General features: G+C 36.9%; 1 long non-coding RNA gene across 3 annotated transcripts in view; it reads right to left on the reverse strand.

The window, feature by feature from the left end:
• Window positions 1-7,329, reverse strand: part of LOC122237049 — a 40,189-nt gene extending 32,860 nt beyond the window's left edge. Inside the window, exon 1 of one of the 3 annotated variants that reach the window (XR_006215249.1) lies at window positions 7,070-7,329. This is a non-coding gene — a long non-coding RNA (uncharacterized LOC122237049). The remainder of the gene's footprint in view (window positions 1-7,069) is intronic. The other 2 variants (XR_006215250.1, XR_006215248.1) reach the window with 2 other exon arrangements.
• Between the last annotated feature and the right edge of the window lie 5,980 nt (window positions 7,330-13,309).

The following is a 13,309-nucleotide window of genomic DNA, read 5'->3' on the forward strand; positions in this document are numbered from 1 at the left end:
GATTCACATATCAATTTTAATTTTTTTGAGTAAATTCTCAAAATTAACAGTGAGGAGAGGACTGAAGAACAAGTGAAATATTCTTCTGTATAGGGAGAAACCCTATATACTGTCAGCTAACCCTGTGATTTCCCTAATCTGACATTTTACCTGGTTTAGGTCTCTGGAATTTTCAGAGGGTCTGACCCATTCAGCATCACTTTTTATTTTTCTTACTGAACTATCAATTTCCTTTGGCTTCTCTAGAGCTTCCCTTAACGGGATTAGTTCCATCATCCATTATTATTCTACATAGTTTCTCATTATTATTTTACACTTATCATCTTGCTTTTCATGTTCTTTAAATATCTACCTGTTATTATCTTCTTCTTGACATTGTAAGGGGAAACCACACTGCGCTATTGTCCCAAATGCTCCACTGTTCACTCTCCACAACTGCATCTTCTAGGTAGCGAAACTGTTTATACTCCACTTGGAGTCAATTATTGTTAACATTTTGTCATATTTGCTTGAGTGTCATGTGGGTAAATGTCACTTTTCATAGGCCATATATTACTACTTAATTATTAATTTTCAAAATGTAATGTCACTGTTCATCAAATCTATTTGTGTGTGTGTGTGTGTGTGTGTGTGTGTGTGTGTGTGTGAGTGTGTTGTCACTTTTGAGTGAATCTTATTCCTTGTAACTCTCTCTTCCTTATCTCCAATTCTGTTGCCCTTATTTGATACTGACCTCCAGGAAAAGTTCAATGCTCTACTCTGTTAAACTCTAAAATTTGCATAGTCACCTCATGATTAGTTTTAATTTTTCTGTGGACACACTTTGATGAGCTAACTAGAAAAGAATTGCTGTGGACCTTTGGGGAATATCTTCTCTTGTGCTGTTTTGTGTTCCTTGGTTTGCATTTTTTTTTGCATTTAACTTTCCTCCTCATTGGATTAGCAAAATCTGTAGTGTCTAAAGTAAGACCGAAGCAAGCATACTAAGAAGGAGATGTGACATATAAAAGAAGGAATTCCTGTAACTCTATATGATTCATCACTGTTACCTGAAGACTGGATTATGGCCTGGGAACACTGTCTTATGGCAACATTTTTAAGTAATTTTGTTTGTAGCATCCTGTCAGCATGCCTCTAAACTTAAACAGGCATGTAAGCAGTTTTTCAGTGTCAGGGGTTCTGCCAGCAGCCAAACATATTTTGACTAGAGTGCTTACCTCTTTTGTATTCAGGTGTGTTCATTTTTGTTGATGTTTTTCTCCAGGATTTAATCCTTAAGCGCAAAAGTAATGTCATCTTCAAAATTCTAAACTTATTTTTTTTTGTTCTTTGTCCCATACTCACTGAGTGACCTTATTTGTTACCACTTCCTCAACTACTATCTCTAGGTCATTAAATTCAAAATCTATAATTGTAATCTGATAACCCTCCCATGAGATAAACTCATTTCATAGTGCCTACTGGACATTTCCATCTGCAAATACAGTAACATTTAATATTTCAGTAAGAGAATTTAGTCTTTTATAAGTAATGTACCATTTCTCCCCCAGTTCTTGTATTTATTTATATCTTAATGATACTACAGTCCAACAAGTACCTTAGAATTACAAACAACAAAAAGTAGCAACAAAAAACAATGTACAATATGTCTCTCAACCCTATGTAAATAGTCACATATTTGGTCAATTGTATTTTAGGTGTATCTTTATTTTTCTTTTCTTTTTATTTTTTATTTTTTTCCTCCATTTTGTCATTTGATACTTTTTTTAGTATGAAAGTTATTGTCAAATTGGTTTCCATACAACACCCAGTGCTCATCCCAACAGATGCCCTCCTCAATGCCCGGCACCCACTTTCCCCTCCCTCCCACTCCCCTTCAACCATGAAGCCATTCATTCACCAAGGGTCTTCATTTTCTTGTGCTTGAGCCTCTTAACTGCTCTCCATAGAAATGGATTTATGCCCATTCCAAACCATCTGTCACATTGCTGCCATTTTTTTTTTCTAGATTAAAGGTTTATCACATCACTTTTCTGCTTAGAAAGAAAATAAAGAAATGAATGAATACTTCTTTTTGGCTTTCCATTTCCATAGTCATAGGATAAAACCTTTATTCCTGTTCCTGACTACATTTATATTTTCATTTCTTATTATTAGTATAACAGTGAATTTCTCTTCATCACATTGGATAAATCAGACTAACTTTCAGATCAGTAGCTTTGTATTTGCAATGACATTTGCCCCAAATGTCATTCCTCCCTTATATTTATGGCATACTCCTATACATTTTCCAGGATTTAGATAAAAGTAGATCTTCAAAGGATTCTTCTTTAGCAATTGGAGAGAAAGTTAATAGCTCACATATCACATTCAACTGATTTCATGCTAATGACAGATCATACTTATTTAAAGATATTTGGAAATTTAGGGGCACCTGAGTGGCTCAGTCAGTTAAGTGTCCAACTTTGGCTCAGGTCATGATCTCATGGTTCATGGGTTTGGGCCCAGCGTTGGGCTCTGTGCTGACAGCTCCTAGCCTGGAGCCTGCTTCAGATTCTGTGTCTCCCTTTCTCTCTGCTCCTCCCCTGCTCACACTCTGTCTCTGTCTCTGTCTCAAAAATAAATAAACAACAACAACAAAAACCTTTAAGATATTTGGAAATTCAGATGTAAAGATACCACGTTTTCCTTCAACCCATTTACCCATCCTGGATTTATCCAGTTGTAGCAAAAGTCTATTACATAGCCTATACTAGATAAATTATTTATTTATTTATTTATTTATTTATTTATTTATTTATTTTTAATGTTTATTTAGTTTTGAGAGACAGAGACAGAACACGAGCAGGGGAGGGGCACAGAGAGGAGACACAGAAGCCCAAGCAGGCTCCAGGCTCTGAGCCATCAGCACAGAGCCTGACAAGGGGCTTGAACCCACGAGCCGTGAGATCATGACCTGAGCTGAAGTCGGAGGCTCAACCGACTGAGCCACCCAGGTGCCCCAAGATAGAATATTTATAACCACACACCTTTAAGTAGAGAAAACCCTATTCTATGACCAAAAGGAATTCTCTTCAATCACAGAAGTGAGATACATTTAAACAAACTTTAAAAGCGTATATATACACAACATAACATCATACAGATGGTATCAAGATAGCTCGGAAAAGAGAGTAATCATCTCTCTTTGGGGTATGACCAGGGAAGGACACCTGTCAGAGGTGATTTCTGATGATAAATATAAAGGATGAATGAGCTTGAACCAAGTATAGGGGACAGTATATAGGATATCCCAGGGACAGAAGCAATATCTGCCTGTTGAGTTAATTGTTATTTTCTATTCAGTCCTTCAACCAACATTTTTGATAGCTATTATATGTAAAGAACATGTGATATTAAGGATTTAGACATACTCTTGAATTCAGAGTTCACTGTCTAATATCATCACTTAGTATCTAAAAGATATATATCATTCAGTAATGCCCAAATGGTGGGAAGCAACTTTCTTCCCTCCTAATGGTTGGTATGATTTAACAATGAGGCATCAAACGTACTGCAAGCAATTCATTATATGATTGTCTCCCACATTACTAACATGAAATTATCGGAAAAAGCTCTGAAACACCCAAAACACACTAAACTACCAAAACAAGAAAGTGATGTCCTACTGGTTGAAATCCCCAAAAGGTTTATTTTCCCCTGGAAGCATGAAGATGAATGGGCTTTCTGATTTTCATCCCAGCACCTGTTCATTCCATTCACCAAGCTGCTTAATCATGTGCTTCAGCCAAAAGAATGACAGGCCATATTTCCTAATATGTTTTAGTAGTTAAAATTACAAAATAGTAGATGTGATTTATTTGACATAGCAACTATAATTTGGGACATTCCCAAATGTTCTGTGGGTTATTTTAGGCAAAAATCATCCTCTGGAAGGTGGAAACGTTTTTGTATGAATCCAGTCAAATTTTGACTGGATGCTCTAAAAGCTAGGAAAGAGAAACCGTTGTTAATAAAATAGTAGGTTTTTTTTTTGTTTTTTTTGTTTTTTTTTTGTGTTTTTTTTTTTGCCATATGCATGTAGCTACTTTGTTTAACAGTGAATTGCTTCTTATATTTTTTCATTGAATAGTTAAGCTGGTTTGCATTCCCTAGACAAATGCTTACTGACTTGAAACTACCTTTTTAAATGTGTGAGGCAGTCACTTTGGCCTGGTAGGAATTAGAGCCCATGTTCAGTTTTATACATTTCATTGTCTGGTCAAGTTCCCGTTGTGTGTGGAGTTTCTCTTGAAGTACATGAGAGCATCTATATAAGAACTGACATGGGAGTGCCTGGGTGGCTCAGTTGGTTAAGCAGTTGACTTCAGTTCAGGTCATGATCTCACAGTCTGTGTGTTCAGGACCCACGTTGGGGTCTGTGCTGACAGCTCAGAGCATGGAGCCTTTTTTGGATTCTGCATCTCCCTTTCCTTCTCTCTCTCTGCCTCTCCTCTGCTTATGCTCCATCTTTCTCTGTCCCTCAAAATAATACATCAACATTGAAAAAATTTAAAAAGAGAGAGAGAACTGACATGGCTTAACAGAGAGAACACCAAAGGTCACAGGCAAGATTCTGCTCATGGCAGGCAAGTACTTTCGGTCTCTGAGAATAGCGTGACAGTTATATTTAAAGAATGAGAAGTAGACACACCAAATAAGCACAAAGATGTTCAGTCAGTCTGGTGGGCTCTGATGATTTGTCCCCACTCAAATTGTCCCATTATAGTTGAGCCAAACTTTTATCAAAATGTCTAAACACAATGAATAAAATATCCCGTTGCCTTGTCAGATGAGTTATAATTCAGTAGTAAACCTACTGTTTGGAGCACATAAGAAAATGTTTTTTTTTTAACTCCCATTCTTTTGCATCATCTTTCTTGCTGTATTACAAAACTATGTTCACTGTACTTTGAAGGTGACCTTCCTATAAATTAGTCATTGTTTGTCTAACTCCTCGACCTCATTAAAATTCTGAAAGCTCCAGTCTAACCAAATTTTGATAATGCCACACAGATTGAAGTAGGAGTTAGAGGCAGTTCTGAGTATTCTTTTATGAGGAGCAGTTAAGGATAAATGTCACATACTTACCAAATCATTGCAAGTTGCAAGTATCTTTAGCAGCTACAAATTCACCTACACACACACACACACACACACACACACATTGGAGTGGCTATTGTTATTTTTTTAGTAACTTTGTTTTGTCAGATGAGAAAATGCCAACAAATTAGAATATAACCTACAACTGTACATTATAAGCATCCCAAACTTAACAATATTCAACCTATAAACAACATGTCAGATTTGATTATCTTATAAAGGGTAGTGATTCCTAGGAGGCCAATCTGAAAGCTGTCTTCTCATTATTCTGACGGATAAAGGTGATAGACGGTTAGTACTGGGTTTTGTCCTCTCAGGTGACAAAGGGAAAGCTTGCCATTGCAGTCCCTTCTTTTCCACTACTATGATTTGGCCTGTTATTTCAAACAGGGAAGTCAATTAACTCAGTGGTTACACAGCATTAATGAAAGGTTTCTGGACAACCTTTGCAACAAAGATGTTTTGATTGCCTCTCTACCTAAATATATCAGTTTATTTGTATCTTCTTTATAATTCCCCATAAGAAGATCATGGCCCAGAAATTAGTTGCTTATCAAGAGTTAATCTAGGAGATTTTATGGAAGAGAAAACATGTGATTTTTGAAATCTGAGACTGGTGCCTGTATTCTCTATCCCCATCAAACACCAAGTGATCTTTCTGTTACTCGCTCTCTTGTATACAGAGGTAGATATAGAAGAGAGATTTGAAGAAGAATGAATTGACAGTGACCTCTCTGCAGGTCCTTAAAAATGCATTATACCTCGTACCTAAATGTGATTGGTATTGACCTTCAACAAATAGGATTAAATTCATAAAAGACAAGCTTCTTCCTTCCTAACAAAACCTGTTCACAAAGAACTGACCTGTGCTGGAAAGAGGCCTAAGTGCAGAATTAGATATTACCAATCTGATCCAAGTTGTTGAATGTTATGACCTTGGACACATCATTACATCTTTCTGAGGCTCATTTCCTACATTAGTAAAATCCAGATATTGGTCCAGCTCCCTTCTATCTTCAACTCATTATGGCTATGTAATTATATGAACACATTTTTACATGGGCTTTCAATTGATATTTTATGCTTTCATTATCAAATATCAACTCACAAATAAAGGAATGTGATAAATTATATTATCTGTTAACAAAAATTAAAATAAACTTTTGGGGCACATGGGTGGCCCCATGGTTTTGGCTCTGGTCATGATCTCATGGTTCATGAGTCTGAGCCCTGCATGGGGCTCCATGCTGCCAGGACAGAGCCTGCGTGGGATTCTCTCTCTTCCTCTCTCTCTCTATCCCTACCCTACTCACACTCTCTCAAGATTAAAAACAACGACAACAAAAACAAAACAAAACAAAACAAAAAGCAAAACAAAAAAAACACAAAACTTAAAAACGAAGAAACAGACTTTTAAGGGTTTTGCCCACCACCATCCTTCCCCACCAAGAATGCTTAAATCTGCCCACCAGTAGTGACATTGGGCTTGGTCACATGACTTTCTTTAGCCAGTGAAATGTGAGTAAGGATAACATTAAGCTTTCCATGTGAAATTCATAAGCTTTATAAGCCAGCATGTAGTTTACCACATCCCTTTTTTCTCTGCCAAGAGACCAGTACATTCTAGATTGAGTATGTTTTTTCAGCCTAGGACTAGAGTGAAGTCAGTTGGAGCAAAGCCACATCTGACAGGCAGTAGGCACATGATTAAGCAGGAAATAAGCCCTTGTCATTGTAAACCACTGGGATTTTGGTGTTATTTGTTTCCATTGCATAATGTAACATAAGGTAACTAATCTATAGTTGTATATTTATAAGTAGTGTTCTGCATTTTCTACTTGTCTCAGATTACATAGACATGACTATTTCAATAAATGTATTACTCATATGTCAGAATTAACCATTATTTTTATTATATTAGAAATACCTGTGGTTCCTGTTTAGGATGTTTTCCCCTCCTCTCCCATCCATGCTTCTTGGCCTGATCCACTCACTCCTGCCCCGTGAATATTTGTTGGGTTTGGACAGTGGGTTAATAATAGCAAGAGCCAGAAATTCAGGAAGAGTAAGAGGTCAGTCAGGTAGGTGTCCCCTCCCCAGCCTTCTCCCTCACCATTATGACAGAGGCTGCATTCCACAGGACAAATCCTGTGAGATGGCCGTCCCTATTCTAGGGAGATGAGCTTTGTCTAGGCTCCAGCGACCCAGTTCCCTCTCTTCTTCTATCAGGCCTAAGGTGGTAAATGGCTTCCACTGCTGCCAGTCTCTGGAGGCTTCACTACCCCATGTCTATGCCTTCACCTGCTCATACCTCCTGAATAGCTCCTCAATAATTCTATTGAGTTTGATCTTCAAGCCTGAAGTCTGTTTCCTCTGGGAAACTCAGTACTGTAGTGCCCTATGGATAGTTATTCTTTATGTAGATGAAACATACATAAATAGTATGTTCTCTTTAAGAATGAAATTGGTTTTGAGGTGCCTGGGTGGCTCAGTTAGTTAAGCATCTGACTCGGTATTTGACTCAAGCCATTATTCCAGGGTCATAGGATCAAGCCCGCATCTGGCTCTACGCTTGGTGTGGAACTGCTTAAGATTCTCTCACTCTCTCTCCCTCTGCCCCCCTCACCCACCTGCGTGCTCTCTAACTAAAAAAAAATTTTTTTAAAGAACAAAATTAGTTTCCGCTATCATTATTCAAATGGATATATTTGAATGATATCCATATTTAAACTTTTTAATCAACCCACTCAGATATATATCACCATTATGTGTCTCCTTTAATCAGATATGCATATTGTCTCTCAATAAAAATTTCTGCCTCTTTTTCACTAGGATTATGTTTTAGATACGTCCATGTATCTTTCTATGTTCTATTGTAGTGGGAATAGGATTTCATTAAATTTTATTTTCTAACTTGTGATTTCTGACATAAAGACACACTACTTTATATAACTCTATTGCGCCCAGTCACTTCCAAACACTTTCCTAAATCATTTTATATAAAATAATTATGGCTTTATTTCTATTCTTGTTTCCACGTCATATTTACATGGGCTAGAACTTCCACAACAGTGACATTTAATGTAGATGCTTCATAGTGATTAAAAGAAAAACCCTAATCTTGCCGTAGAAATGGGAACTTCTGTTTTCCTACAAAATCAAGGTCCCTTACACTCTTTTCACTCTTTCCTTGAGAGGAATAACTTTCCCATTATGTGAAAATAGTAAAACCTTCATGTTCCTTGGGCTGTGGTTCCCAGATGACAGAGTCTCATCGTTGAGAAGGCACTGTGGGCGCTGCCCTGGTAGAACATGGATCTGTAAAGCAGACAGTGACCTCTGGGCAGCTGGCTGGTTAATGTATTAAGACTGCATTATGACCTAGATTTCTCCATACATAGGTACTAAAATCTAAGATGAGAAAATAAGATGTCCCTACTTTGGCATTGGTCCCAGTTATATTCTCCAATCCAGTTTAAATTTGGTAACCTATTCTTTGAGAGTCTTCATTCAAAGAACCAATACCCCATCCACATTTTATTCATGATATTTATTTTCTTTATAAACACCAATCCAGCCTGAGAGAAGTAGTAACTAATTTGTTCCAACACACAGCTGCATTGTTATATGTCTGATTTTAATAGACAGGTCTTTAGCATTTGACTGTTCAGCACAAAATGACTGTAGTATAGCCTGATTCAAAGCCCTTACATAATTTCCTATAGTAAACATCTCATACTCCTATTACTCTGCCTTGCCAAATGATCTCTTTAGGTCAGATGCACCATTTTGTACATCTACATTTATTTTTCCTCACCTTCTACTCCATCTGTCTGGCATGTCATCCCTGATATGTTTGAATTTTTTTTTCAAAATTTTTTCTTAAAACTTTCCTTAATTATTCTTGTAAGGTAATTTGCTGGGTCATGTTAAAATTCCAGTGAAGTCTGAATACCACAGGTACACAATAATTACAAGAAAAAAACAATTACTCTATCTAAAGTATATGAAATGTTTAGTATGATGCAAATGGCGGCTAAGGAATATGTATGTGTATTTATATACACATATGCCTACACACATCTATGCACATACATATATTCATTTGAAAATACATATACAAACACAAATATTACATATAATCACATTTGGTATTTACAACATAGCTGCAAGGTAGATAATTTTTTTCTATTTTGAAAAATAGAAACTTAGATTAAAATATTAAAATTAATCATTATATGTGATTTAATTTCATCTATTGACCAAAACAAGCGAAGTGTAAGAAGTTTTTCTTTTTTTATGCTAGAAAAACAAGTTTTACATTATATGCAAATGGAATATTTAAATGCATTTTTGCTGCACCCCACTTTACCTGGTAAAAATTTATCATAAAGTTGCTCAAAGCTCTGTTTGAGGAATTTTAAATGATTAGTGATATTTCTTGGGCCAGAGAGATATTAATGTATTAATTAAGATATATTAATAAAGTTCAGAGTATCTCTGGGAATAGAAGGGATAGACACAACAAAATGTAATCTGTGTGTTGATATAAAATACATAATGATTTTATTTGCCTGCTTTGTAAAAGCCATTAGGGAAGTGGCCAGTGAAAGTTGACTGCCTCGAAGGGAGAAATGGACAGAGGGTCCATTTAGCGCTGTCTCCAAGGGCTTAACGAGCAAACATGTCTAGGCAAATCCATTTGAAAAAAAAGTGCTTCAAGGGAAGACAGGCAGTTACCTAAAAGTTATCAAAAACAAAGTACTCACTGCTGGTGGCATTTTCTCCTCTGGAATTCTGTGTTCTGGAACTATTATTTTGACAGAGAAGACCGTGTCCCTGAAATCATTTAGACTGATTTTCATAGGACTATATGTAAATGTAGTTATGAAGGGATTAATCAGCCATGTGCTCAGAGAATTTGAGGGCAATCCTGGCTGAAGGGTCTCTGTGCAGCTGCCTGGGCAGATTCCCAGGTTGCCAGTGTATGAACCAATTTTCATTATTTAGTAGTACATGTCTTTGCTGTTCCTAAAATTCCAAAGGATCTGGAGAAATGAGAGATGGTTTATTGAGGTGATTCTTTGAATTTCCCCTTTTCTGTGGACACTAAATTCAAATACTCTCTAAAATATGTCATTACAGCAATTTTTAAACAGTGTTCTTGAATATTGCAAAACAGGCAAACATGAAATAGTTTACCGCCTTAAATTCTTAAGAGAAATGAAAAAAAATATGAAAGACAGAATTGCTTCTCTCCTTATACAGCATTAATAATCATAATAAGAAGTATTCCAATTTGGCATGCTGATGTGTTTTTTTTAGTTTTTAAATTTTTTTGTGTTTTAGAGAGAGAGCACGTGATCAGGGGAGAGGGGCAGAGAGAGAGAGAGAGAGGGAGACAGAATCTTAAGTAGGCTCCACGTTCAGTGCATAGCCTGATGTGAGGCTTGATCCCACAACCCTGAGATCATGACCTAAGCTGAAATCAAGAGTCTGATGTGCAACCAGCTGAACCATTCAGACACCGCTTTATGCTGATATGTTTGAGTTGAGGAATCAAATTATTAGCTTCTGCACTGATGAAGTGAAGGGAATATTAGCCCTTAATAGTTTGGTTGGATACGCATTGTCATCTGTTTAAGTAATTTGTTATGATCACAATTACCCTGGCTGCATGAATGACTTTGATCAGTGGGATGGTGGCTAACATGACCTTAATGTCCCCATCAGCTTGACTAAATTTTAGATAGGTTTCTTCATAATTGTAGGTTCCTCCCTCTTAGAGCATATGCTTCAGAATACTTGAAATGCAAATTTTGTTCTCTGCCCCTGAGAAGTATAAATCTTAAAAGCCAGTTGCCAGTTTTAAGATGTAGGAATATCTTTCTCAAAGACCTGGGAGCTTTTTGAAACCTAATCAAGGAAGATAGTAGACCTACCTCCCAAATCTCTGTGAATGGGTAGGAACCTAACTTAGAAGAGCAACAATTAACAACCACAGGTGGCCTAATCTGACCAACCTACCAGCTAAAGCACTCTAGTACCCTTCCACTAGCTCACCCCAACATTTAAATATGCTTCTGCCTTTTGTTTCAGTAAAATTGAGTTTGGTTTCTCTCCCTTATGGCAATACTCTTAAAGTTTCCTTGCCTATTTAACTCTGTCCAGGGCAATTTCTTTGACAATGGCTAAATGATGTGTAAACATGCTTTAAGAATAAGAAGGGAGTCGATTCTGGCACCTGTGATTTCAAAATGGACTTTCTTTTGCTTTTCAATCTCTGAGCACCTAGTTATAAATATTTTTCATTCTTTCTACTCTTATACTGACCATATAAAAGCTGAGAACTTACTGTTGATAATTGAAATCAAATTTTATAGTTAACTTGGTTCTCATGACCAAGCGTAATCTTAGTGATCTAGTCAAGCATAAGATGGTCTTGATACCAGTAGAAGTGAATTCAGGTCATGCATACATATTTCTTCTAAAATTGAGAAAAAAAATAATCATAATTGAACTATTATAATTCACATGGTGACTATTCTTCTAATTTTGACATGTAAAAAATTCAGGATACATATATTGACTTGTGTTTCAAAGAAATTTCCCTCGTTCCTATAGACTCAATGAAATAAGGTGGCAGAAAAGAAAAAAAATGTATAAGTGATATTCTGGGCCCAACATATACATAAACAAATCTCTTATCCAGCATGATTGCCAAGGATTCTTAAAGGTCACAAACCCAATGTACAATCTGCTAAGGCCTGACTTTTTTACTGCCAGGTTTATTAGCAGAAGTGACAACAAAATCTGTGAATCCAGAAAACCTTAGTTAAAATCATAGTTGGTGGCTAAGCAAAGTTTTCCCAGAAACTTACCACCAGAATGAGACCATAGAAGAGAGATCCCAGTGGCAGATTGGGAAGGGAAAAGAATAAGACTCTAATGTGGGGAGAAGAGTAAATTAGCTGACCCTGAGCAGTGGAGTTTTAAAGGATGTCTATTACTCTCTTTTTATAAACTATTAAAATTTGAAATATAGGCATTGAAACTCACAAAAAGAGAGGTTGATAAATTGTTGGAATAATAGTCCTGAATTTTAAAATCTCTCTTCTAGTTCACTAACAAGGGAGTCTATATGTTTCTATTTTAATTTTGTTTAATGTTTATTTATTTTTGAGAGAGAAAGAGAGAGTGTGAACAAGGGAGGAGCAGAGAGAAAGGGAGACACAGAATCCGAAGCAGGCTCCAGGCTCTGAGCTGTCAGCACAGAACCTGACATGGGGCTCGAACTCACAAACAGTGAGATCATAACCTGAACCGAAGTCGGACGCTCAACCACCTCAGCCACCCAGGTGTCCCTATATGTTTCTATTTTAAAAGATGGAAGATAGACTAATTCACCTTAAGAACAGCTATTTCTTGGGATTATCTAGTTAATGGATAGTTTCCTCACTTTAAAGAGAAAAAGAGTAGGCTCTGTCCTCTGACCCAGGAGGGCCTTACACATAGAATATGGATTCATCATGTATGAGCAAATCCTCTTCATCCCAAAGGGGAGAGTAGAAAGGTCCTTAGCCAGAAAACAAAAAAAGAGTTGTAACTGTAAACACATGTAGAAGGCAAGTAAAATCAAGAAAGAAAGGAAGCATTCTTCCATAGGTTTGCCAGACCCTGGGAGTACTGGGTTATCTGAGATTAGGTAGGGGAAGACAGAAATCCCACAAGTGGCTTCTACCACCTAACTGCATGGAAACAGAAATGAACACGATTCCTATTACTTTGGATTGCATTGGGAAGAGGACCAGAGAACTTCATTTATATGATATTGACTGAGTGTGGTTTTAACTCTTATCTACGGCAGCCAATTCACAGTGTTGGCTGTTCAAGCACAGACAACCTTCCAAATCCCTCAAATGAAATCGCTAAGAACCAGTCATACTTCTAGTTTAACATTATATTTGTATCTAAATTCAAAAATAAAAACATCATTGTGTCATCCTGTATGTATTTCAAGACCAACAGGCTTCATCAAATTTAGGAGAAAGGATGGCAACCAAAGAGACAAAAACATCATTATCAGCCTTTGCTTGGAGAGTCCTGGAACCAGGTACATCTCTCTCGGGGTGGACTAGGGATGCAGAACTCGATGGCAGTGATGATC

The sequence above is a fragment of the Panthera tigris genome, chromosome A3 (genome assembly GCF_018350195.1).
Source record: "Panthera tigris isolate Pti1 chromosome A3, P.tigris_Pti1_mat1.1, whole genome shotgun sequence".
Classification (NCBI taxonomy): Eukaryota; Metazoa; Chordata; class Mammalia; order Carnivora; family Felidae; genus Panthera; species Panthera tigris.